Here is a 6,324-nt window from a genome sequence, read left to right as displayed (position 1 = left end):
ACATATTTAATATCAGAGGCGTAGCGTCTAGGCACTTTAGAAGCGCTGGGTAAAATTAATTTTAATTTTAAAAGCATGGTCATTTTACCAGTAAATCTAATGCACCGCCAAAATTAATTCTGCACCTCTCAAAAATTAAATTGCCATTATTGTAGGGAGGGGGGAGGGTAAATTTTTTCTCTAATTAAATTAATATGCCCGAATCTGGATAAAAACCTTTATTCATATTACTGCCAAGCAGCTATATAGGGTTGTAAACGAATCACTGCGCATTTTTATATGGATTATAACTAATATTGTGAGCAGAGTGATGGAAATACATACTACCAGACAAATTCTTATAAATTTATGTCTCACGTTGTCAAAATGTGTACAGTACAGTACAGACTGAAAACAGAGTTCAACACTAATCATAGAATAATACAGCAATAAAACTTCACAAGTCAAAAGTACTCCTATGAAGTTATGAGATACTTTAGAACTATTTAAAAACAATCAAAAATATTTAAAACATTTTTGTTTCCAAGAAATAAAACTAAAATATACTGTGAAAAGATTTGAGGCCTATAGCTAATATCTCTATCGTTTTTACCGAAATTGAGGATTTTCTCCAACACATAAATAGACATTTTAATTTATTATTTGACTATTAAAACCCATTTGTACGAATTATGTCCTGTTGTTTTCGTCTAATAGCAGCCCAAAGCTGGTTAGTATATTATATTATATCACTATTATATATTTTATGCTTTTCTTTAAGATAGGGGCGAGACGTAGCCCAGTGGTACAGCGCTCGCTCGATGCGTGGTCGGTGTGGGATCGATCCCTGTCGGTGGGCCCATTGGGCTATTTCTCGTTCCAGCCAGTGCACCACGACTGGTATATCAAAGGCCGTGGTATGTGCTATCCTGTCTGTGGAATGGTGCATATAAAAGATCCCTTGCTGTTAATCGAAAAGAGTAGCCCATGAAGTGGCGACAGCGGGTTTCCTCTCTTAATATATGTGTGGTCCTTAACCATATGTCTGACGCCATATAACCGTAAATAAAATGTGTTGAGTGCGTCGTCATCATTATCATCACCAACATCATCATTATCATTATTATCGTGATTATCGTGATTATTATTATTATTATTATTATTATTATTATTATTATACTATATAACTACAGCGTACATATTTGTCTCAATTTAACTTTAAACAAATAACATTATTTGATTTTTTTTTTTTTTTTTTTTTTTTTTTTTTTCATTTCATTTTACTTTATTTGATTTTATTTCATAATATCTTCTACAAATAAGTTAATGGGAAAAAAAGATGCAACACAAATATTCAGTTAATTGTTGTTATATCTTGTCTTTTATTTAAAAAAAATGAACTTCATAATATCAGTGCCGCATTTAGTTAAATATAAACTGATATTTTCATGCAACATATTATAACATTAAGAAGCTAGAGATATGACAATGAATAATATGGATAGGAAAAACCCCATGTAGTTTCATTTTATTTAATTTTATTCAATTCAGTTCAATTCAAATGAGTTTAGTTCACAATTCAATTCAGTTTAATACAATTAAGGAAATGTAAAGTAGACCTACTGTAATACAGTTTTATTTCATTCATTTGACCCATTCTTTGACAGGGTTGTATCCCGTTCCAAACAGACTGGTATATCAAAGGCTGTGGTGTGTATTGACCTATCTGTGGGAAAATACATGAAAATGATCTCTTAGGAAGTTAATGCCAACGATAAATTGTAGCGTGTTTCCAATCAACATGCCAGAATTAACAAATGTTTAACATTTAATGGCCGATGATTCATAAATCGGTGTATTCTAGTGGTGTAGTTAAACGAAGCAAACTTTATTTTATTTCACTTCACTTTATCTTAATTTAATTTAATTTTATCTTATTTTATTTCGTTTAATTTAATTTAATAATTAAATTTTTAAAAATTAATTACAAGTATTATATATTATTTGTTCATACATGGTGTCTACATTTACATAAAGGGAAAATAGACAAGATAACAACAGTTTTACATATATTAAATATATGCATTCTAAATCTTTGCTCCGTACTTACCAAGTAAATTAATAAAGTATTTTTCTTTTCTTTTTTTGTTGTTGGTGTTAATGTTTCTTATAGTTGTTGTTTTTTGTTTGTTTAAATGTTTGTTTCTTGGGGTTTGTTTTAATTATTTTATTTTATTTTATTATTTTATTTTATTTTATTTTATTTTATTTTATTTTATTTTATTTTTATTATTATTATTATTTATTTATTTTATTTTATTTTTTTAAAACACACTACAAACATTAACACGGAGACAAAGACAGTTTTTGTTAGGACATCATAAACAAATATAGATGATGATAATGAAATGGTGAGAGCCGCAGTATTTTAATTTCGGTAGATAGGCTTGCTGTCCATTCAATACTTTATTTACCTAGAGTGCAGGAGAATACAATATAAAAATACACATATAAATGCGCATACATGCTGCCAGATGAGCTATATCGGTATCACCTGAGCCCAGGATACAAGGAATATGCATGTGCAGAGCCTGTCCAGTAACTGTCCCCCATTTGGGGTCATGGACTTGGGAGACACACCTATACCTTGCACCCATGAAAAGAGCGAAACTCACTGTATGTGATTTTACACTTTCCCGCTGAGCCCAGCGGTGCACCTTGGAGCCGTACTGGAATAAAAAAAAATCACCATTTTAATTTTGTTTTAAAATGTATTTATTTATTTTGTTTATTTATTTACATTTATTTTTTGTTAAAATCATTTTTTTTTAAAAACAATATTTGATATACCAAACAACTTTAGTCGACAACACTTGCTATTATTGGTGAAATAATTAAAAACACTAGTAGAACACTTGTCTTTATTTCACATGAGGCATTGAGGTCTTTAAATGACGTTTAAATATTAAATCTTTAAAGGGACATTCCTGAGTTTGCTGCAATTTTTAAGATGTTATCGACTAACATAGATTTTTTAATGATTATAATTACATATCAAATATATTTTCGTGCATAAAATATTAGTAGCTGTATCTTAAATGTTTTTTTCTGATTGTTTTAATATTTGTACTAGGTTAAATTTCATTTTATTTCCTAAAATATTTTTTTTTTTAGTACGTACGAAATTATTTGAAGACAAAATCCAGTTTGGGCTTCTTACAAATATTAAGACGACCAGAAAAACATTGAATATACAGACACAGATATTCTAAACAAGAAAATATATGTAATATGTAAGTTTAATCGTAGGAATATTTTATTAGTCGGATACATCTTACAATGTAGCAAACTCAGGAATGTTCCTTTAATAACAGAAATAAATGCACAAGAACATTAATAAAATCATTGTATTTAGTTTTAAAACTAAGAATTATGTTGTATTTTAATTTTAATTTTAATTTTAATTTTAATTTTAATTTTAATTTTAATTTTAATTTTAATTTTAATTTTAATTTTAATTTATTTTTATTTTTATTTTATTTTATTTATTTAATTCAGTTCAATTCAATTTAATAACTTTGTTAATCCGATACGGCTGAAGCAAAAGTCAATTAATTTAGTTTTGATACATAGCTCACAAAAGGAGATCACTAACACACTAGCACATCACTTTTCTCTTAATTAGAGCGAGACGTAGCCCAGTGGTAAAGCGCTCGCTTGAAGCGCGGTCGGTTTGGGATCGATCCCCGTCACTGGGCCCATTGGGCTATTTCTCGAAATTGGCCAATCGAAAAGAGTAGCCCATGAAGTGGCGACAGCGAGTCCTTAATCATATGTCCGACGCCATATAACCGAAAATAAAATGTGTTGAGTGCGTCGTTAAATAAAACATTTCCTTCCTTCCTTCCTTCTCTTAATTAACTTTCAATAGTTTTATTCAGTAGTAGGGCACTCTTGTGAGATGAGTCGTAAGTTCGATCACATTTCCACGACTTTTGTATTTCTGCAGTCAAGTCTGTGGTGGAATTCATATAAAAGATCGCTTACTGCAGCAGGGCATATCTCTCACTATCTAGGCTATACTTATTAATTCCCAGTTGTATATTATGACAGATCTAAACACCAAGTATCCGTAGTTTAAACACAAATGTGTCGGTAAACAAATATTCCTTTCGTTTCCATTCAGTAGTGTTCAATGAGAGAGAGAGAGAGAGAGAGAGAGAGAGAGAGAGAGAGAGAGAGAGAGAGAGAGAGAGAGAGAGAGAGAGAGATGGATGTTTTTTCCTTCTAGCTAGTACCCACTGTTAATATGTCAGAGAGTATCATATAATGGTATATTATGTGTGTGGACAAGTGCATATGTATAAGATCTATTGTTGCTAGTCGCCAGGTGTAACTTGTGTATTAGACTCCAAATAGCCATTGTATCAAAATGTATTGCAGGTATTTCTTTTCATTATCTCTATACATATTATGTATAATACAACTTCTTATCTTGGAAATAAAGTTGAATTTATTTTTGAATTTTTAATCTGAAATTGCTCACATGTATGGAAGTTTAGCTGTTGGAATAAGTATACTTAAATGAGTATGAAACTTGAAAAAGGTGTGCTAGATACTACTACATGTACACCATTTGTAATTATAAAATCGTCGAGAAAGTACTGGTATGTGCAAGAAAATTATGTTCAAATATAGTGGTTGTTGCAAATTGTTCTAGTTCACTCTGAATGGTAAATAAAGGCAACGTCTTCTTTCGCAAAACATAAACCATTTCTGAGACAATTTGTAACATGTTTTACAGCCTGACTGAGACTGGATCTTGTACCATGCATAGTCTGATTCCGTTTGAGATTTGAACCCTATATACTAGTATATCACAAGTGGAATTTGAAAAATATTAGGGTAGCCAGAGTTGGTGGGTGTGCAAGAAAATGTGGCGCGGTAATATAGGGTCTTCTTCCGCTAGACGAAACGGAAAACTGTCCCTTCCCCTCTCGTGTTAGGTGAAGGAGATATCTTATTTAACGACGCACTCAACACACTGTATTTACAGTTATATGGCGTCAGACATGGTTAAGGACCACATATATATTGAGAGAGGAAACCCGCTGTCGCCACTTCATGGGTTACTCTTTTCGTCGAGCAGCAAGGGATATTTTATATGCATTATCCCACAGTCAGGGTTAGGTGAAAACAAAACACTGACGGTAACAGTAATGTTGTAGACATGACTTGCTACTGAATCTTGTATCTAGTTTCGTTGGATTATTATTACATACTGACTCATTTAATTATTGACGGTATGCGATGACTAACATTAGGGTAACATTTCTCAAACCAAAGAGAAAGAAATACGGCGAATGAGCGGGGATGGAAAAAACACACCGAAAAACAACAAACAACTCCACACTAGTCTGTCGCGCTATTGGATTTGCCCCTGCGCGTGCTGTAACCTCACCGTGGTGCAGGGGTGTAACATTCTCTTTGAGAATGGCCAATACAGCACAAATTGAAGTTTAGAGTAAAATTCGGTGTCCGTAAAATTCTTTGATATTTGTATTTGTATTTTTGCACAGTTCTTTACACTGTTTTTGTTTGAACCTTGAATTTTTATATTGATGTTGATCATCACTTTATTTATCTGCATTACCATAGTTTGACACCCAATAGCCGATGTATTTTTCGTGCTGGGGTGTTGTTAAACATTCATTCAAACATTCATTCATTCTATTGGATTTGCATTGTCAACCAGAAGTCGGGCGAGCTCATTTGTCGACTTCGAACTCTCTGTGCAGGGCCCACTGGGCTATTTCTCGTTGTTCCAACCAGTGCACCACGACTGGTATATCAAAGGTTGTGGTATGTGGTGTCCGTCTGTGGGGGGATGCATATAAAAGATATCTTGCTACTAATGGAAAAATGTAGCGGGTTTCCTCTCTAAGACTATATGTCGCAATTACCGAATGTTTGACATCCAATAGCCGATGATTAATAAATCAATGTCCTCTAGTGGTGTCTTTAAACAAAACAAACAAACGCTGGTTGCCCTTCACCTTACAGAAAGTGGATAACCTCCATGTGCATGCAAAAAAGGGTTGTACCCTGGGAATTCTAAAAGTACCCTTTTAAATTAAAAAGGTATTTTTTGCCTACCTAGAGAAGACACTCTATTACAATGCCCTGGTTCTGTTTTTTTACTGTCAATTTAATTACTGCATTTTAGCTTCGGCAGGACCCTGACACCAGCGTTTATAAAACAGGCATGTCAATGAAGAAGAAGAAGAAGACGACGTTTGTTTTGTTTAACGACACCACTAGAGCACATTGATTTATTGATCATCA

This window comes from Gigantopelta aegis, chromosome 8 (genome assembly GCF_016097555.1).
Source record: "Gigantopelta aegis isolate Gae_Host chromosome 8, Gae_host_genome, whole genome shotgun sequence".
Taxonomy (NCBI): domain Eukaryota; kingdom Metazoa; phylum Mollusca; class Gastropoda; order Neomphalida; family Peltospiridae; genus Gigantopelta; species Gigantopelta aegis.
Note: the sequence above shows the minus strand (reverse complement) of the source record.